We start from the raw sequence: 22,123 nt of genomic DNA, 5'->3' as shown, positions 1-22,123 counted from the left end.
GAAGTCCACTACCATCAGTGAGGAACTCATTCAGGGGACCTGTCAACTGCAGAGGGGTGGGAGACCATGATCTACCAATGTTGGGCAGCGGAAGGTTCTCCTGGGGTGTGGGGGTCGGGACTAGCCCATAGCTGCTGTAACCAATGCGAAGCAATCAGCATTGGGAGAAGAGCTCCTGAAGAAGAGGAACAGCATTGATCAGTGGGGCGGGCAATAGGAGTGGGGGGGCATGGCAAACACATCTGGGAGAGTTCAGTTCAGCTGCTGCACAGCTGGAAGGTGGGGCAGTGAGCGGAATGGAGAGGAAAAGGAAGTGGAAAGAGGGCAGTAAGAAAGGAAGGGTGTCTGAAGGGGGATTACAGGTGACTGGAGGATGCATTAGATTCAAGATTCAAACATTTATTACATGTACATCAAAGCATACAGTGCCATGTGCCATTTGTGTTAACATCAACACACCTAAGAACATGCAGGGGGCAGCCTGCAAGTGTGGTCACCCATTCCAGGATCAACATAGCATGCCCACAATGTTTGGCAGAACAACAGAGAACACAACAAGCAACAAAACCATGATGGCAAAACAAGCCCCGTTCCTCCCTCACAACCACGGGTCTTCATAGCACTCCAATCCCAGTGCAGGCTGCCCTTAGCCTCCAATGGACTTAGACTCAGACTCGCAGACATCAGGCCTTGGACTACTACAAAGGATTTGCAGAGTCTGGCAGACTAGACCAGGATAGAGATAGAGAGATAGAGAGATAGAGAGATAGAGAGATAGAGAGATAGAGAGATAGAGAGATAGAGAGAGAGAGAGAGAGAGATAGAGAGAGAGAGAGAGAGAGAGAGAGAGAGAGAGAGAGAGAGAGAGAGAGTATCTCTGAATGTGTGTGGGTGTGTTTGTGCACATGTATCTGTGTATTTGTGTGTGCGTGTGTCTGTGAGTGTGTTAGTGTGTGTGTGTGTGTGTGCGTGCATGTCCCTGTGTATGTGTGTGCGTGTATGTGTGCGTGCATGTGCGTGCGCGTGCCGATGCACCATCAATAACTCTTGGAGACGGGAGGTGAAGGATAGGCTTTTATTAGCAGCAAAAGGGAGTACGGCATCTCAGAGACTGAGGGAGGAGCAGTGCCTCCAATCACCTTTATACCGGGGTCTGTGGGAGGAGCCACAGAAGCAGTCAGCAGAGGGGCGTGTCCAGACAGGTATACATAGTTTACCACACACTATGCACGTACGTGTGTGTGTATGTGTGTGTGTGTGTGTGTGTATTGTGTGTGTGTGTGTGTGTGTGTGTGTGTGTGTGTGTGTGTGTGCGTATTGTGTGTGTGTGCCTGTGCGTATTCCTGTGTATGTGTGTGTGCATGTGTCTGTGTGTGCGCCTGTGTTTGTGTGTGTGTCTGTGTGTGCATGTGTGCACACGCGTGTATCTGTGTGTGTCTGTGTCTGTATGCGTGTGAGTGTGTGTGTGTGTGTAGATGTGTGCTTGTGCGCACATGTATCTGGGTATGTGTGTGTGTATCACTGTGTGTGTTTACGTGTTTGTGTGTGTATGTTTCTAAGTATATGCAAATATGCAAATAAGTCTTATCCTTGATCATAACCTGGGCAGGTCAAACTAATATTTCCAAACAAGCTACAAGTTGGAAGTAACTCAGTAAATATGCTGCTTGAGTGGTTGATGGTTGGGTTGTGTTACTGGCAATCCAGCACACTGGGTGGGACACAACAACTAAAAGTTATATGCTCCGTGTGACTATGCTACTCCAAAGTAATCCTGGATGCACTACAATGTGCAGAAGCTGGAGGGGAGGGAGGAAGCTTCATTTAAAGGAAATTAACAGCTCATAAGGTTACAGGAGAATGATTTCACTTGGCTCCCAGCAGAGAAACCTATACTCCTCTCTGGATGGGGTGATGTCAACAGCTGGTAGAATGGTAGAGAGGTCCTCTGTTGTAACGGGAAGTTGACCTACTATGCTCTCCTCACAACCTTGGCGATACGATCTTTAGGTGAAGGTGGGCTGCTAGAACAAGGAATGGACACACTGTACCAACAAGCTCAATTGTTGGGAAAAGGACCAGGTTTTGGGTGTGGTAGTGCAGGCTCGGGTGGTGGCTGGGAGAGATAATGGTTTGGGAGCTGTTCTGATGGGAAGCAAAAGCCAGTGGATGGAGGTAAACAGACTCAAAGAGCACCCTGTGGAATGCTGCAGTCTGAAGACCTTGGGGGTGCTGAACCCCATGACAGCATGCTCCAAGAGTTACCCTCTAAAGTTACAAAAGAAGGGCTATTCTGCCTTGTTGAGAGATGCAACGCAGCTCGGTACAGCAACTGCTCTGCCTAAGACTGCAAGGAATTACAGAGAGTTGTAGAGATTGACCAGTCAATCACACAAACCAACCTCCCCTCCATTGACTCCATCAATACCTCCTGCTGCCTGCTGAAAGCGGCCAAGACCACTTCTACCCTCAATATTCTCTCTTCCCCCCATCTGTCAGTCAGAAAATGCAAAAGTTTGAAGACGAGTACCAACAAACTGAAGAACAGTTTCCATTCCACTATTAATTCTCAAACAGGCCTCTCACACACTAACACTCTTGATCTCCCACTCTACTTCAATGTGGCCCTTGCACTTTATTTGTCTACCTTCACTGTATTTTCCGTGTGACTGCAACAGAATATTCTGCATTGTTTTTCTTTTTACCAGCTCAGTGTAATTATGATCTGTTTGATCAACATGCGAAAATAAAGCCCTTCTCTGTATCTTGCCACATTTGATGATAAGAAACCAATAAAAGGAAAACCATTATCAGAGTTACTGGGGTGACTGAGAATGGAAATGTCCAGCTGACTTTTCCAAGCAGTGTTAAACAATCAGGGTATGAGCAGTACCATGCCACTGTGTTCCCAGGCAGAAGTGCTAGAAGCACTAAAATTCAGGTGCCTGGTCCAGAAAGGAATTGGAAAGGCAAAAAAATGATGGCAACAGCAAAACCCAATGGACTCTGGAAATTGGAAAGGCTGAAAACACTGAGCAGGTTATACACCATCTCACAGAGTCATTCTGAGCAGGAACAGGCCCTTCAGCCCATTGCATCCATGCCAGACATCAAGCACCCATCTACTCTAATTCCATTTTCCCGCATTCATGACCATAGACTTCTATGCCATGATATTAGGAGGTATGTGGAGGAATTTAAGGTGGGGGGGTTATATGGGAGGCAGGGTTTAAGGGTCAGCACAACATTGTGGGCTGAAGGGCCTGTACAGTGCTGTACTATTCTATGTTCTATATTTCAAGTGCTCCTCTAACTTCCTCTTAAATGTTGCAGATCCGGAATACTTTGCCTCAACCATCTCTTTCAGCAGTACATTGCAGATTCCACCACCCTCTGAGTGAAAAAAATCATCCTCATATCTCCTCTAAATTTCCTATCCCATATGTTAAACCTGTTCCTTCTGGTTAAATACACGTACTTTTTTAATGGAGAAAAGATTTCCTCTGTCTGCCCTTTCTATGCCACTCATAATTATGTACACTTTGAACAGATTCCTCTATCCTTTACCCCCAACACAGTTTTCTCCACTGCAAGTTATCTCCAGCTTAGGAATGCCTGACTTATCGACATATCTACAATATGAACAAGATCCCATAATATTATAAAATTCAAAACTCCAATGTACATACATAAGTTCATTTCAACAAACAACAGAACGAGTTTTGTCTCTCTCCAGTCTTGATATTATTACAAAACTGTGGAGGTATGTTCAGCCTATCATGATTTTTGAGTGTTTTCCATCTTAAGGACAAAATTGATTTAAGGACGTTTGTTAAAGCGGAACCTATTCATTGCCCAGGGCATCTTTTACAAATAATACTACCACAGCCTGTCCATTCTCTTCACATCAATAAAACTTTCCATCCAGTCAAAACTGCGGAGAACAATATGTGGAGAGAATGTGCCCACTCTGCAATGTGGGAGGAAACCAGAACACTCAAAGAAAATTATTTGGCATTGAGCTGGGGAATGGAATGATAGAGCTGAGGATGGGGCAGTTGGTACACAAGTATGTGCATTGTACAGTGAGACTGTGAGGAAGGACAGGCAGATGGGGGTAAAATTGAAAAGGATGATTGAATACAGGACTGAAGGTGTTGTATTTGAATGAATGCAGTACCAGGAATAAGGTAGAGGATCCTGTAATGCATTTAGAAATTAGCAGGTACGACATTTTGGGCATCACAGAGTCGTGTCTCAAAGAGCCGCATCCAAGGAACTTAACATCCAAGGATCAAAAAAACAGGCAGTTAACAGATGGGATGGGTGGTTCTCTCAGTAAAAAATGAAACCAAATCCTTAGAAAGAGGCACAATGGAATCAGAAAATCTAGAATCTTTGGGTAGCATTAAGAAACTGCAAGGGTAAAAGGACCTTGATGGAATTTATATACAGGCCTCCAAAAGGTAGCCAGGATGTGGGGTACAAATTACAATGGGATACATAAAAGCCATGTAGAAAGGGCAAGCTAAAATCACATGTATCAGTATTACAGTGGAGTGAAGAAAATTACAGATGAGTTGGCCAAAGTTGATTGAAAGGGAACACTAGCAGGGATGATGGCAGAACAACAATGGCTGGACTTTCTGGGAGCAATTCAGAAGCTGCATTGTAGATACATCCAAAAGATGAAGTATTCTAAAGGGAGGATGAGGCAACTGTAGCTGACAAGCGGAGTCAAAGACAGCATAAAAGCAAAAGAGAAGGAATTTGTATAGCAAAAATTTGTGAGAAGCCAAGTATTGGGAAGCTTTTAAAAAACAATAGAAGGCAACTAAAAAACCATAAGGAGAGAAAAGATTAAATATAAAAATAAGGTGGCCAATAATATAAAAGAAGATCCCAAAAGTTTTTTTTTTCAGTTATATAAAGAGTAAAAAGAGACGTGACTGGATATAGGGCCACTGGAAACTTTTGCTGGACAGGTAGTAATAGGGGACAAAGAAATGGTAGTGAATTTAGTAAGCATTCTGCAGTAGACATCAGCAGTATGCCAGAAATTTGAGAGTATTGGGGGCAGAAGCAAGAGTAGCTTCTTGAATGATTCCGGAGGACTGGAAAATTGTAAATGTCACACCATTCTTTAAGAAAGGAGGGATACAAGACTGGCAATTATGGGCCAGTTAGCCTGAATTCAGTGGTTGGGAAGATGTTGGAGTCCATTATTAAAGATGAGATCTCTGCGAACTTGGAGGTACATGATAAAGTAGGCCAACATCTACAAGGTTTCCTTATGGGAAAATCATGCCTGATAAATCTTTTTGGAATTCTTTGAGGAAATAACAAGAAGGACAGACAAGGAAGAGTCTTTGGATGGTGTTCACTTGAATTTTCAGAAGGCCTCTGAAAAGGTTCCATACATAAGGCTGCTGAACAAGATGCAGTACCGTGCAGAAGTCTTAGGAACATACATATAACCAGGGTGCCTAAGACTTTTAAATAGTACTGTAGTAATTTTATGTATTGTACTGTACTGCTGCCACAAAAAAAAAAATCATGACATACGTGAGTGATGATAAACCTGATTCTGATATGGGTCGCTATTGTGGACCGAGAGTGGGAAGGGGGCAGGGACAGGGGAATCATGGTTGGGAAAAGGAAAGGGAGAGGGAAGGCAGCAGGAAGACCTGGAGAGATAGTCTGTAGTGATCGATAAGCCAGTTGTTTTGAATCAAATGACCTTGCCTGGTGTCTCAGAGACGAGTTGACAAATACAGTGCTGTGCAAAAGTCTTAGGCATCCTTTGTAACTCCCAGGTTCAGTCAGCTATGTTAAACTAGGGGAAGACAGGTTCCGGCCCAGCCAAACTTGAGAAATCTTGTTTTGGTGGATGCTGCATGATGTGTTCCCCTGTTACAATTCGGTACTACAAAATAACAAACAGTACACAATTTGCAATTAACCGACTGAGCTTTATAATTCTTAATTTGACTAGAGGGTTAGTAAAGAAAACAAAAAGAAAAAGAGCCCATTTTAATGACACAGTCTAATGCGCACATTGGAACTCACTGTTTTCCCATCTGTTCATTCTCCATCGATTTCCCCCAGGCATCGTCAACTCCCAACCCATTCCAAGTCCACTTAGTCCTGCAGTCTACGACTTCCCCATTCGGGCATCTTCTCTCTCCATCTTCTCCCGAACAAAAGCCCATGAATCCCTAGCTCTCAGGTACACAAAAAAGGAAAACACTCCCCTCACAGGATGCTGCACATCCCAAAGCCCCCATTACCTCTAGCCTGAAACCTCTCCCAGGGCATTTTACACACACACACACACACACACACACACACACACACACACACACACACACACACACACACACACACACACACACACACACACACACACACACACACACACACACCCCCCCCCCCCCCCCCCCCCCTAAAACTTCTGCAGAGTACTGTAAATCCCCTGGTATTTTCCCCTGAAATTATTAGCATAGACAGAAAATAGGCTAACAGGGTGGAGTAAAGAGCGGGAATAACGGGGGCCTTTTCTGGCTGACTGCCAATGACTAGTGGTGTTCTGCAAGGATTGATATTGGGCCCACTTCCTTTCACGTTATATGTCAATGATTTGGATGACTGAATTGATGACTCTGTGGCCAAATTTACAGGTGATACAAAGATAGGTGGAGGGGTAATGTTGAGGAAGCAGGGAGCCTGCAGGAAGACTTAGACAGATTAGGAGAATGGGCAAGGAAATGGCAAATGGAATGATGTGAAGAGAAGTCTTTGGTCATGTGTTTTGGTGGAAAGAATAAAGGTGTACACTATTTTCTAAGCGGGGAGAAAGATTCAAGCAACACACACAAAATGCTGGAGGTACTCAAGAACTCAGCAGGCTAGGCAACATCTATGGAAAACAGTACAGTCGACGTTTTGGGCTGAGACCCTTCATCAGGACTGGAGAAAAAATGATGAGGAGACAGAGTAAGAAGATGGGACTGGGGAGGGAGAAACACAAGGTGATAAGTGAAACAGGAGGTGGGTGGGGGAGTGGTGAAGTAAAGAGCTGGAAAGTTGGTTGGTGAGAGAGGTGCAGGGCCGCAGAAGGGTGAATCTAATAGGAGAAGACAGAAGGCCATGGAAGAAAGAAAAGGGGGCAGGAGCACCAGAGGGAGGCATTGGGCAGGCAAGGGGATAAGGTGAAAGAGGGAAAAGGGCAAGGGGAATGGTGACATGGGGGGCATTACCAGTTCTAGAAATTGATGCTCATGCCGTAAAGTTGGAGTCATGTGGCGCAAGTGGAGAAGGCTTAGGAGAGACTCATTGAGGGAACGGACTGGAGCCTCTGGAGGAACACGTTCCCAGAGAGCGAGCCGTGGACCATTTGGGGGTTCTTTTCCACTTGCACCACTTGGCCCAGGGGCAGCAGGTGATTCCGATGGAGTACCTTGACAGGCCCATTCCCATCCTCAGGTTTCACCCAGTAAACTGGTAGATTCGGCATCTGGCTCTCTATTACATAGGGGGGCTTGCCCTCCGCGGGACTCCTTGTCTCTCACAATCCCACTGAAAGTGTCCCTCCTCTCCACAGCTATAGCACACACACCATATCAAACTCACACCAGATACCGTTATGGAATACACTTTAAAGATTTTACTAAAACTAAAAGAGTACTATGCAATACAATATATATGAAGGAATAGAAAATAAAGTAAAAGGCGCCAACTTATCAAAGTTCAGTCAGTTTAGTGCACATCGTTGGAGCTCAACCATCAAACCATTCGACCCCTCGTCACTTACCTCCAACCTCCACGTCCTTGCACCTGGGACCACCCTGGTGGTCGACCAAGCAGTGCAGCGCACGTCCACCTTCCTCGGCGTCTCCTTCCCGCCTCCCCTGAAAAGACCGCGAAACCCCTGCTCCCAGACCCACAGGACAAAATAACATTCCCCATTGGTCAACAAATGAATACAATCCTGATATCAGCAAGTCTGAAGCTAAACAACTGCGAGAGAAAGCACTTATCACACAAAGAAGCATTCCTAGTCTTAACAAAGAAGCCATTTTGATTAACATACACAGTACATTGTACACAACTGAGGAATTGCAAGAGTAAAAACACCCTGATGGGAGTTGTATACAGACCCCCAAAACAGTAGTAATGATGTGGTCTACAGATTACAATGGGAGATGGAAAATGCAGGCAACATGCAATGTTACAATAGTCATGGGGCATTTCAATATGCAGGTAGATTGGGAAAATCAGCTTGGTGCTGGATTCCAGGAGGGGGAATTTCTAGAGTGCCTATGAGATGGCTTTTTAGAGCAACTCGTGGTTGAGCCTACTAGGGGATCAGCTATTCTGGATTGGGTGGTGTGTAATGAACCAGATTTGATTAAGTTAAAGAACCCTGAGGGGTTTAGTAATCCTCATATGATTGAATCCACCCTGAATTTAAGAAGAAGTTAAAGTCAAATTTATCAGCATTACAGTAGAGTAAAGGGAATTACAGAGGCATGAGAGAGGAACTGGCCAGAGTTAATTGGAACATTGATCAAGAACGTAAAGATGGAATATGAAAGTAAGCTAGCCAATAATATTAAAAGAGAATACCAAAGTTTCTTGAGATACTTGAAGTGTAAAAGACAGGTGAGAGTGGACATCAGACTACTGGAAAACAAAGCTGGAGAGATAGGAATGAGAGACAAGGAAATGGTGGACAAATTGAAGAAGTATTTTGCATCAGTCTTCACTATGGAAGACACTAGCAGTATGGTGGAAGTTCCAGGTGTCTGGGGGCATGAAATGTGTGAAGTTACCATTATTAGAGAAAAGGTTCTTTGGAAACTGAAAGGTCTGAAGGTAGACAAGTCACCTGGACTAAATGGTGTACACCTCTGGGTTCTGAAAGAGGTGGCTGAAAAGATCATGGAGACATTAGAAATAACCTGTCAAGAATCACTAGATTCTGGAATGGTTCTGGAGGACTAGAAAATTGCAAATGTCATTCTACTCTTCAAGAAGGGAGAAAGGCAGAATAAAGAAAACTATAGGCTAGTTAGTCTGACCTCAGTAGTTGGGAAGATGTTGGAGTCGATTATTAAAGATTTTAAGGTACTTGAAGATACATGATGAAATAGGCCATGGTCAGCATGGTTTCTTCAAGGGAAAATCTTGCCTGACAAATCTGTTGGAATTCTTTGAAGAAATAACAAGTAGGATAGACAAAGGAGAATCAGTTGATGCTGTCTATTTGGATTTTCAGAAGGCCTTTGATGAGGTACCACACATGGAGCTGCTTAACAAACTACAAGCCCATATTGTTACAGGAAAGATTCTAGCATGGATAAAGCAGTGACTGATTAGCAAGAGGCAAAGAATGGGAATAAAGGGAGCCTTTTATGAATGGCTGCTGGTGTTCCACAAGGGTTTATGTTGAGACCAATTCTTTTTCCCTATCAAATGGTGAAAGCCCTAAATAGAGCAGATGTGGAAAGGATGTTTCCTATGGCAGGAGAGTCTAAGACCAGAGGACACAGCATCAGAATAGGGGGGTGTCTTTTTAGAACAGAGATGAGGAGGAATTTCTTTAGCCAGAGGCTGGTGAATCTGTGGAATTCATTGCCACTGGCAATTGAGAGGCCAAGTCTTTATGTACAGTACATTTGAGGCAGGGGTTGATAGATTCTTGATGGTCAGGGACTGAAGGGAGACAGGGAGAAGCCAGGAGATTGGGGCTGAGAGGAAAACTGGAAATGGCAGAGTGGAATTGATGGGCCAAATTGCCTAATTCTGTTCCTATATCTTATGGCCTTATGAAAGACACTATAGCATCTGCCGTAAACATATTGGTGAGTGTCCAGTGTGGCAGAATTGGAGTTTTCTGATGTGTGGCATAACTTCATAATGATGGCACTTCCCAGTGCCACCAGACGGTTCTCATTTAGTTATGAAGGTGAAGAGCTCCTTGGTGCAGTGATGATAATGGCTGATTTGAAGCAGTCTGGGTGAATGAAGTGTTGAAAATGTCATTGAGCTGGTGTCCATGTTCCCTGAGTACTCGGCCTGGGATGTTGTCTGACCCAGCAGCCTTACAGGGGTTGACTCTCTACAGAGTCTTTCTCATGTCTCCTGCTGATACTGACAGTGGCTGTTCACCTGGGAATGGGGCAGCTATAATGGCTGGTGTTGTGTTGGATGCCCTAAGTCATGCATAAAAGTTGTTTAGAGCATCAGGGAGGGAGGTGTCACTGGCACTGTTTTTCCTTGCCTAGTCTTTGCCCTTGATGCCTATCCACAAATGCCAGGGATCATTACCATACAGGTGTTCCTGAATTTTTGGCTGTCTTCGCCCTCTTGATCCCGAAGATGAGGCTAATCCAGCTTTGAAAGCTGTTCTGTCTCCAGACTTGAAGACAGCATTCCATGCTTTTGGAAGGGAGCATACCTCTGCATTCACCCAGGGCTTCCAGTTGGGCCGCGAGTTGACCGTTCTTGAGGTACCAACATCATCTATACACTTATTAATGTAGCTGGTAACAGATGAAGAACATTCCTTGAAGTTTGCACCTTCTCTATTTGTGACGTCTCTTTAAACACCCGCCAGTTAGTTCATTCAAAGCAGTTCTGAAGCATAGAGATTGCCACACAAGGCCATACAGTGATGGTCCTCTTGACTTGATTTTCCATCTTCAGCAGCGGTTGGTATGCTGGGATTAGCATTATGGTCAGAGAGGCCAAGATGAGTGTGTGGGTGTTTGTATGAACATTGTCCAATCTGTTTGTTCAATGTGGTGACATGTTGGTGGAATTTGGGTAAAATGTCCTGCAGGTTGACATGATTGGAGTCTCCTGCAACTATGAAGAGACTGGCTGGATGCTTGCTTTGTAGAGAGCTGATGATACTGTAAAGCTGATCTGTGAACCTCAATATTGTAAAGTAAGTTCAGAAATCAGAGGTGCAAAGGGTCTGGTGAGTCCTTGTGCAGGATTCCCTGCAGGTTAAATTGCAGTTTGAGTTGGTGGTAAGGAAGGAAATGTAATGTTAGCCTCATTTTGAGAGGGCTAGAATATAAAAACAAGGATATAATGCTGAGACTTTGTAAGGCATTGCTCTGATCACACTTGTGAGTACAGTGAGCAGTTTTGGGTTCCTTTTTTAAGAAAGGATATGGAAAGGGTACAGAGGAGACTCATGAGAATGGTTCTGGGAATGAAAGGGTTAACACAAGGACCATTTGATGGCTCTGGGCTGAGAGAGAGAGAGAGAGAGAGAGAGAGAGAATGAGAATATATGCATGTGTGTGTGTGGGGGGGTGATCTTATTGAAACCTATCAAATATTGAAAGACCTACATTGGGTGAAGGTGTAGAGGATCTTTCCTATAGTGGGTGAGTATAGGACCAGTGGGCACAACCTCAGAATATAAGGATGTCCCTTTAAAACAGAGATGAGGAGGCATTTCTTTAGCTAAAGAGTGCTAAATCTGGAATTACTTGCCAGACAACTGCAGAGGTCAAGTCATTGTGTATATTTACAGCTGAGGTTGATGTTACTTGATTAGTAAGAGTGACAAAGGTTACAGGGAGAAGGCAGGAGAATGGGGTTGAGAGTGGTAATAAATCAGCCTTGATGGAATGGTGGATCAGACTTGGTGGGACAAATAGTCCAATTGTGTTCCTATGACTTATGGTCTTCTGGTGTAACCACAGGGAGAGAGTATAAACTCCTTACAGACAGCTGTGGAATGGAACCCAGATCACTGGCACTGTAAAAGGGTAACAGTAATCACTATGCTACTGTGCCACCTGCTGGTTGAACAAGGGGAATACACTCAGAAAATTACACTGTCCCACAGTCTTGGATGGGGTTGAAAAGCAATTGAATGACACTCGTGTTAATATTGAAGACTGAGAGGGTTTGGTGACAATGAATTGAATAACGCTGCTCTGTATGAACAAAGTGTGAATGGAAGGAGAAAAATAGAAATTGAGGGGGAGAGGCAAAGTAAGCGTGGATTATTTTCCTAAAAATGTACTTGAACTTTAGGAACTCTATTGCAAGGACAAATGGCTGCAGTTGCTGGAAATCAGAAAATGTTGGAAATATTCAGCAGGTCAGGCAGCACTTGTGGAGAGAGAAAAACAAGATCCCTCCCATCCCACTCATTCTCTCTTCTCCCCTCATCGGGCAGAAGATGCAATTTTGAGAACCCCTACCACCCGTTTCAAGAACAGCTCATATCTCACTGTTATAAAATTCTTGAACAGACAGTAGATAGATAGATAGATAGATAGATAGATACTTTATTCATCCCCATGGGGAAATTCAACATTTTTTCCAATGTCCCATACACTTGTTGTAGCAAAACTAATTACATACAATACTTAACTCAGTAAAAATATGATATGCATCTAAATCACTCTCTCCAAAAGCATTAATAATAGCTTTTAAAAAGTTCTTAAGTAGTTTACTTAAATACATTAAATACAATCAACCCCAGCACTTTAACATATCTTACTCCTGGCGGTTGAATTGTAAAGCCTAATGGCATTGGGGAGTATTGACCTCTTCATCCTGTCTGAGGAGCATTGCATCGATAGCAACCTGTCGCTGAAACTGCTTCTCTGTCTCTGGATGGTGCTATGTAGAGGATGTTCAGGGTTTTCCATAATTGACCATAGCCTACTCAGCGCCCTTCGCTCAGCTACCGATGTTAAACTCTCCAGTACTTTGCCCACGACAGAGCCCGCCTTCCTTACCAGCTTATTAAGACGTGAGGCGTCCCTCTTCTTAATGCTTCCTCCCCAACACGCCACCACAAGAAGAGGGCGCTCTCCACAACTGACCTATAGAACATCTTCAGCATCTCACTACAGACATTGAATGACGCCAACCTTCTAAGGAAGTAAACATAAACTCTTGATCTGCCGGTCTATCTGGTCATAGTACTTGCATGTTATTTGTCAACTTACAAAACCCTTTCTCTGTATTCTGTTAATGATTCCCCTTTGTACTACCTTGATGTACTGATCATTGGAATCATGGCAAGAATGTTCACTGTAGCTTCTCCATACATGTGACAATAATAATACTAATGACCAACGTTTCTTGTCAAAGTTTTAAATTCATGAGAATTAACCGGCTCTGATACAAACTGGGAAGACTGCTCACCTGGAGTGAACGGGGATCGAACCTGTTGCTGTGAGTCCACCCTATCAGACCGGGCTGTATTCTCCATGCTTTTAGTAATCAGTCATAATGTTATTGAATGGTAGAGCAGGCACAAAGGACTGGCCTTCTTCTAATTCCATTTTTTAACGTTAGTTACCAGGCAGTGCTATTTGGAACCAGATCCTTAAGACTGTGGGACAGAACGTATTTTCTGAAGGTGTTATTAGTTCAGCGCCCCGGTCTGTGTTATCATGGCCTTAACAGACTCCAGTCAGAGGGAATTGCAGCCCTCCCTCGCTCTGCACAGCCAGCGTGGACGGCTATCAGTTTGCGTCCAATCAGCAGCAAGCAGGAACGCGTCATCGTGGCGCGCTACATAAATTCGGGACAAAGCCCTCGAATCCCCCTCTGGGGGAAATGTGTAGTTCTGCGGGTGAGTGCAAGATGCTCGGGGGGCGCCTGGGCGGCGCACTTGCCATCGTTTCGGCAGCATTACGAGAATAAAGGGGTGCTTTTGCGGATAGGTTTGAGGGAAGTCGTGCAGAAACCTGTTTTGGAGGCGAAGCTGCTTAGATCTGATTTAGTGATCCTGAATAACAGGTTTGGAATAACATGTAGGCTCATTCAGTTCATTTCACGGTAACCATGTGATATCAAATATCACACAAATTAAGTCCTGATGGAGGGTCTCGTCCCGAAGCGTCCACTGTTTATTAATTTCCATAGATGCTGCCTGACCAGCTGAGTCCACCCAACCTTTTGTGTGTGCTGCTCTGGATTTTAAGCATCTGCAGAATCTTTTGTGTTTTAAAATACTGCTATTTTAATTTTAGTCTTCAGTTTCCCAATACACCTGAAAAAGAACTTTGGCGAGGGTGAGGATCTATTTATACGACATGTATCTTTAAAAGAAAACAAGCATTAGTTAAATGGTGGCAGTTAGGCTCAGCAAATAATGTTGATGTGTTTTGGCTGGTAGGAAACGTTTTTATTTAATGCTGATACTCGTGTTTATGAAGTCGCTGCTTGTCCTCTGCATAGGATTGGTTCTTCTGGTTGCGAGTTCGATGCAGCCGATCCGTAACTTTCTGTATAAGCATCCTGGTGGAGCTAAAGATTCAGCAGAGTTTTAAGTCAAGTCGCTAGGAAAAACCTGCTTTAAAAAAACACTGAATAAGCATTATGATTGAATCTATCACTTTCAATAGTCAAGCAGTGTCTGTGGAGAAAGGCAGCTAATGTGTTGAAACTGGGGAAAGGCGGCAAGTTTTGAGCATAGAATAAGTTTGGAGAATTGAGCGTGGAAGGTAGAGGCAAGGAAGGAATGTATTTAGTTGGGGAGAGGTGCGTGAGTGGTGGTGTGAAAAGGGAAAAAGCAGGAATGGTTAAGCTTTACAAATAAATGTGAAAAATGGATATCACTGAAACTCTCAAAACGCAATGGGACTGACAGTACCTGCAAAGAGAAACCCAGTAGCTGGTTAAAGACTTGTAGTGCGTGTATCGATAGTGCAGGGGGATCAGCAACTCAGTATGACACCGGTGATGCTCTGCGAAGCTACTGCAGTAAAATGGCAGGAGTGGGAAATGACAGCATTTAGCCAAAGCTTTGTCAGCTGGGGAGGTGAATGTGGAAAAGTCTCCGTGACCCACTGCCACAGTTAATATAAAGAGTTTCCTCCTTTTGAGGAACAAATATCTCCATCTAATCCAGTATGAGAGGGAACAACACACACAAAATGCTGGTGGAACACAGCAGGCCAGGCAGCATCTATAAGGAGAAGCACTGTCAACGTTTCGGGCCGAGACCCTTCGTCAGGGGGAATAGCAGCTCTTCTCATTCAGGTGCCTCTGCTTAATTAAGCTGTTATATTGTAATAAGGCACCTTGAGTCGAGGTTATCTTATGATTCCAAGTTCTTTTTGGTTAATTCAAAATGATAAAACCGTGGGTTGTATAGTCAGTAATATCTTGGGTTGTATGTTGCAAAGGGATCAACTGTACTTGATGGTTGTCCATTGTGTCCAATGATGGCAGGGAACCTGTGAGGGAGATGTTTTAAAGTGTTTTCATTGAGCTGGGAATTCAGAGATAACCTTCATATTTTTGTGTATGGAGGGACTATCTGGACCCAAAACACGCTTGGGCATTGTCTTGCCCTTCCCTTCCCAAAATGGTTGAGTAACTTTCTCTAGTTCAACCAGTTCATACTGGCAATTGGGGAAGGAATTGAAGTCTTGACCATGTTGAAAGATTGGGTTTGACAGTTTGTTGGTGTTTTCAAAAACATTTTCAACTTGAATTTCACCAGTGTAATAATTCCATATTTCAGAACATTGTCCACTTTGTCAGCCATTCTTCTTAAGACAAGCCCACAACAAGTACACTCCTGTCTTGACTTCTAGATATTGGTCAGCTATCTTGTTTCCCCTTGTTCTTTGTCATGAATCCATTGTCCACATCTTCCTAGACCCTTTATGTCCCTCTCTTGAGCTTTCCATCAATCTCACTATTTGTAATGAGGCTATCACTGTCATTTGTAAACTCCTCATCCTTTCCTGTCCCTTTCAGAATCTTCCCAAGGAGAAAAAGTAGTCTCCACCCTCATTTTACTTCAATTGTGCATTCAGAATCCCAACTGCTGGCCCTGAGAGTTCTCATGGTAAATCGTCTGAGATGCTGCCTGGTCCCTTTGCTACAGCATCAAACTTGCCATAGGTCTAAACAAAATCTTCACATCTTAAAAAATTTCTTCTCCCAGGTAGTTAATCTTATAAACCATTCTAGTTAGCTACCTTATCTTATAACGATTATCTCACTCACTGTAAACACTTTAAATCACTTTTTATAATGTTTATATTATAAATATATGATGGAATTTGTTAATTTGATTCCATATCTATACTCTCTCCTCTAACTTTATTAGCTTATTTTACTTGTATATAACTTTGAAAATATAATTCTTTATTCTTTTCAATTGTTGAATGGTGTTTTTTGTTGTATATAGTGCCCTGACCAACATGCCACAACAAAATCCTAATACATGTATATTTATATGGTGAATAAGCCATGTGGTGGGGTGGTGGAGTAGAGTCGATGGGCTCAATGGCCAATTCCACCCTGTCTTATTTGCCTAATCTGCAAATTCCTTTCCATGGTAACTATACAGTATTTTTTGTCATGTGTTTGACAGCTTGCTGAATTTTTCCAAGTGGCAGGTGAATGGATGGTCACAATGGTCCAGGACTGGGTGCCAGACCAGGAGGGATAGCATGTTTCCTTGTATAAAGGACATCAATAAGTTGACTATTGATCCCAGGGCACTAAAGACTAATGCATGGGTGTATAATTTTAAAGTGACTGGAGGAAAGTATAGTGGGGAATTTCAGAGGTAGTTATTTTTTTACAGAGCACAGTGAATGCATGGAACACTTTGCCTGTTGATAGAGGCAGCTTCATTAAGGGCACATGGATAATTGAAAAATGGAGGGCTATGTAGGATGGAAGGGTTAGATTAAAAGGTCAGCACAACATTATGGGCAGAAGGACCTTACTGTGCTGTAGTATCTCATGAAGATGTTGGAGTGTTCTAAAGCCCAGATGATTTGTTGGTGTCCTTTTACAGAAGATAATGTAATTTCTTTAAAATTCTTTTCAAGAAGTTTTCTGATGACTCTGCCATAGTTGGATGCATCAGCAAGGGAGATGAGGCTGAGTACAGGGCTATGGTGGGAATCTTTGTCACATGGTGTGAGCAGAATCACCTGCAGCTTAATGTGAAAAAGACTAAGGAGCTGGTGGTGGACCTGAGGAGGGCTAAGGCACCAGTGATCCCTGTTTCCATCCAAAGGGTCAGTGTGGACATGGTGGAGGATTACAAGTACCTGGGGATATGAATTGACAATAAACTGGACTGGTCAAATAACACTGAGGCTGTCTACAAGAAGGGTCAGAGCCGTCTCTATTTCCTGAGGAGACTGAGGTCCTTTAACATCTGCCGGACGATGCTGAGGATGTTCTACAAGTCTGTGGTGGCCAGTGCTATCATGTTTGCTGTTGTGTGCTGGGGCAGCAGGCTGAGGGTAGCAGACACCAACAGAATCAACAAACTCAATCGCAAGGCCAGTGATGTTGTGGGGGTGGAACTGGACTCTCTGACGGTGGTGTCTGAAAAGAGGATGCTGTCCAAGTTGCATGCCATCTTGGACAATGTCTCCCATCCACTCCATAATGTACTGGTTAGGCACAGGAGTACATTCAGCCAAAGACTCATTCCACCAAGATGTAACACTGAGCATCATAGGAAGTCATTCCTACCTGTGGCCATCAAACTTTACAACTCCCTCGGAGTGTCAGACACCCTGAGCCAATAGGCTGGTCCTGGACTTATTTCCACTTGGCATAATTTACTTATTATCATTTAATTATTTCTGGTTTTATTTTGCTATATTTCTACTCTATTATTGGTTGGTGCAACTGTAACGAAACCAAATTTCCCTCGGGATCAATAAACTATGTCTGTCTGTACTATCCTTGCCTGGTCTAACATCCAACCCTGTGCCATTGTGACTGTCAATTCAACTGCCACTTGAAATAATTCAGCAGTGGCTGATATATCAAGCTCCAACATAAAGCTGCTGTAGATACCCTGAGATGGAATTTACAGACTAGAGGAGGCTGATCTCTCAGCGACATCGCTTCTTATGAAAAGTATGGCTCCTCCTAATTAAGCTTTTTACCACATCTAGTCCCCTCACACTCTCACCCCTATATAATATCCAGCATTCACTGGATTAGTTCCCATTTTAATTCAAGTTGCACCTCTGCCTGTCTGCCCGATGTAGGATCTGTTTGGCTATCATCCCTTGCTATCACCTTGTTCCATAAGCTCATGTCTGGCACTGGAAATGTTTGTTAAATATTTTCTGCCTGTCATACTCCTTGGTTCATATTCTGTCTGGGTAGTCATTAACCTGATGGTGTCAACATCGATTTCTCTAACTGCTGGTCATTTCTACTCCCCTCTTTTTCCATTTCCCCATTCTGGATCGCCTCTTGCTACTCCTTCTCCCCACCTGCCCTCTGGAGCCCCTCCTGCTTCCCTTTCTCCCACGGTCCACTTTGCTCTCTTATCAGATACATTCTTCTTCAGTCCTTTACCTTTTCCACCTATCAACTCCCAGCTTCTCCCTTTATTCTCCTTCCCTTTCCCCTATCATTTTCCAGCTTGTACTGCTCTCCTCCCCCACTTTACTCTGGCTTCTTACCCTTCCTTTCCCATCCTGATGAAGGATTTCAGCCTGAAATGTTGATAGTCTGTTCCCCTCCATAGATGCTGCCTGACCTGCTGTGTTCCTCCAGCATGTTGTGTGTGTTGCTCTGTATTTCCAGCATCTGCAGAGTCTTGTGTGTTTACTCCATTGTTACTTTCTCCTTGGTGTTTTTTTTTACCATGCTAGTCATCCTGGCTTGCTTTTGTATGGAACTTCTCCTACCTTGGGATGTTCTAAGTGATTTATGATGGTACGTTCTTTGGAATGTGGGGAATCTTAACCACCCATTTGGCCATGGAAAACCTACAAACAGCACTGAGATGATGGGAAGATTAGTGCTTGAAAAATCACTGTTATCTTGTGTGATGTAGAAATGCCTTTGAAATGGCTCCCTCTGGGGGAGTAGGTACCTTAACCCTTCCTCCTGGAATTTTGGTACTCTTGTTTAGTACAGCAGGAGGGCTTCAAAAAGTGGCTTGGAGCATGTGCCCCCATCTGTGTAAATGGTTGAGAGCTTCAAGTTCCTAGTACAAGACCATAAGATAAGAGAGCAAAATATAATAGAGCAAAAATTAGTGGGGAGCTGGAGGATTGGGACATTTTTAAAAACCAACAGAAAGCAACTAAAAATACCATGGGAGTAGGGGGAAGACGAAATATGAAAGTAAGCGAGACAATAATAACAAAAAAAAGACCCAAACTTTTTTCAGAAAAGTAGAGTAAAAGAGAGGCAAGAGTAGATATTAAACCACCAGAAAATCTCACAGGAGACTTAATAATGGGGCGGGGGGGGGGGGGAGATAAGGCAATGGAAGACAAACTGAATAAGTATTTTGCATCAGTGAGGCGAAAGTGAATGCAGTCACTATTACTAAGGAGAAGTTTCTTGGGGAAGCTGAAAGGTCTGAAAGCAGATCAATCACTTGGACCTGATGGACCACACCCCAGGATTCTAAAAAAGGTAGCTGTAAAGATTGTAGAGGTAATTGTAATGATCTTTCAAGAGTCAATGGATTCTGGCATGGTTCTGGAGGACTGGAAAGTTGCAAATGTCACTTCACACTTCAATGAAGGAGAGAGGCAGAAGAAAGGGAATTATAGTCCAGTTAGCCTGTCCTCAATGGTTGGAAAGATGTTGGAGTCCATTGTTAAGGATGTGGTCTCGGGGTAGTTGGAGGCACATGATAAAAAATGCCAAAGTCAGTATTTGAGAAGTATTTTTCCTTGAGAAAAAATCTTGCCTGACAAATCTTTTGGAATTCTTTGGAGAAATAACAAGCAGGATAGACAAAGGAGAATTGGTCGATGTGTGTACTTGGATTTTCAGAAGGCCTGAGATAAGGCACTGCACATGAAGCTGCTAAACAAGCTAAGGGACAAGGGTATTACTGGAAAGATACTAGCATGAATGGAGCATTGCCCAGTTGGCAGAAGAAAAGAGTGGGAATAAAGGGATCCTTTTCAGATTGGTTGCCAGTAACTGCTTGTGTTCCACCCACAGAGGTCTGTGCTGGGACCTCTTCTTGTGCAGTATGTCCACGATTTGGATGATGAAATTGATGGCTTTATGGCAAGTTTGCAGATGATACAAGGATAGGGGTAGTTTGTATTGAGGAAGCTGAGTAGGGCTGTAGTAGGGCTTGGACAAATCAGGAGAATGACTAGGGATGGCAGGTGGAATACAGTGTCAAAAACTGTACGGTCATGCATTTTGGAAGGAATAAGAGTGTAGACTATTCTCTAAATGGGAGAAATTTCAGAAATCCAAGGTACAAAGGGATTTGGGAGTCCTCGTGCAGGATTCCCTAAAAGTTAGTTTGCAGATTGAATCAGTGTTAAGAAAAGTGAGTGCAATGTTAGAAATTCATTTCACGAGGACTAGAGTATAAAAGCAATGATGTAATGCTGAGGCTTTGAGGCACTAGTGAGGCCTCAGAGTATTGTGAGCAGTTTTGGGCCCCTTATTTATGAAAGGATGTGCTGAAATGGAAGGAGGTTCACAAGAATGATTCCAGGAATGAAAGAGTTATTATATGAGCAGCGATTGAAGGCTCTGGGTCTGTATCACTGTAATTTAGAAGAATGGGGGAGGGGGGGCAGAACTTATTGAGACCTATCAAATGTTGAAAGGCATAAATAGAGGATATGAAGAGAACATTTCCTTTGGCGGTGGAGTCTAGGACCAGAGGACAGTCTCAAAATAGAAGGACATCAGTTTAGAATGGAGATGAAGAATTTATTTAGTCATAGGGTAGTGAATCTGTGGAATTGTTGCAACAGGCAGCTGTAGAAGCCAGGTCACTGGGTGCATTTAAGCCTTCTAGTGGGCTTTGTACAAATTCACTCTTGGGATCCAGCACCAACCTGACTTTCCCAATCTACCTGCATCCCAAAATCCCCCATGACTATCACAACATTATTATAGTACGTGCCTTTCCTGTTGAAATTTGTATGCCACATCCTGGCTACTCTTCAAGGGCCTGCGTATAACTCCCATCAAGGTCTTTTTATCCCTGCAGTTTCTTAATGCTACCCTCAACTATTGTACATCTTCCGATCCTATGTCATCTCTTTCTAAGGATTTCATTTTATACTAACAGAGCCAGCCCACCCTCTCTGCCCGCCTGCTTGTCCTTTCAATACATAGTGTTTCCTTGGATGTTAATCTCCTAACTATGATCTCTCAGCCACAACTCAGTGATGTCCACAAAGTCATACCAGCTGATCTCTAACTACACTACAAGTCTATCTACCTTTTCCATAGACAGTGTGCATTTACATTTAACACCTTCAATCTGTATTTATCCCCCTTTTCTATTTTGCCCCCATGTTATACTTCGCTTCATTTCACAGACTGCAAGTTTTCCCTATCATCTACCTGACCTTCCTCAACCTCAGACTACATCAACTTGGATACTAACTGCCCCATCCTCAGCCCTATCACTGTGGTTCCTGTCCCTCTGCCAACTTAGTTTAAACCCTCCCCAAGCAAATCTGCTTGCAATTGCTCTCCTCTCAGGTTTAGGTGTAACCCATGGTTTTTGTACAGGTCATACCTTTCCCAGAAGGGTTCCCAATGACCCAGAGATCTGCAATGTTGCCCCCTGCAACCATTCCTCAGCCACTCGTTCATCTGTACTATCATCCTAATCTTGCCCTGACTAGCACATGGTACAGAGATTACTACCTTGGAGATCCACCTCTTCACCCTTTCTACCTATGTCATTGGTGCCAACGTGCACCATGACCTCTGGCTGCTCATCCTCTTCTGCAGCCACTCTGAGGCATCCTGGACCTGAGCACCTGGTAGTTAACACACCATCCTGGCTTCTATCGCAGCCACAGAATCTACTGTCCATCCCCTAACAATCATGTCTCCTATCACTACTGCTCTGCCTGACTTTACCCTTCCCTGCTGAGCCTCAGAACTGCCACGCTGCCCTGATCGGCCATTCCCCCACACCCCCACCTGTTTCCAAAGGGGTAAACTATTGCTGAGAGGAATGGCCACAGGGGAAGCCTCCACTGTCTGCTTACTCCCTTCTACTATCGGTAGCCTGCACTCTGTGTGTGACCCGTCAGTACAAGTTTCATTTATGAAGTTTTCAGCCTCCTGGATGGTCCTGAGGATAGCCAGCTCTAGCTCCTTGACCTTGTTATTT

General features: G+C 43.7%; 1 protein-coding gene across 1 annotated transcript in view; it reads left to right on the top strand.

Annotated features, from left to right (window-relative positions):
- The first annotated feature begins 13,376 nt into the window (after positions 1 to 13,376).
- lrmp (lymphoid-restricted membrane protein) overlaps positions 13,377 to 22,123 on the top strand; it is a 60,137-nt gene continuing 51,390 nt past the window's right edge. The window contains exon 1 of the mRNA XM_073065302.1: positions 13,377 to 13,621. The gene's annotated coding sequence lies outside the window, so the exon portion shown is untranslated. The remainder of the gene's footprint in view (positions 13,622 to 22,123) is intronic.

This window comes from Hemitrygon akajei, chromosome 14 (assembly GCF_048418815.1).
Source record: "Hemitrygon akajei chromosome 14, sHemAka1.3, whole genome shotgun sequence".
Lineage (NCBI taxonomy): Eukaryota > Metazoa > Chordata > Chondrichthyes > Myliobatiformes > Dasyatidae > Hemitrygon > Hemitrygon akajei.
Note: the sequence above shows the minus strand (reverse complement) of the source record. Positions and strands in the feature narration are given on the sequence as shown.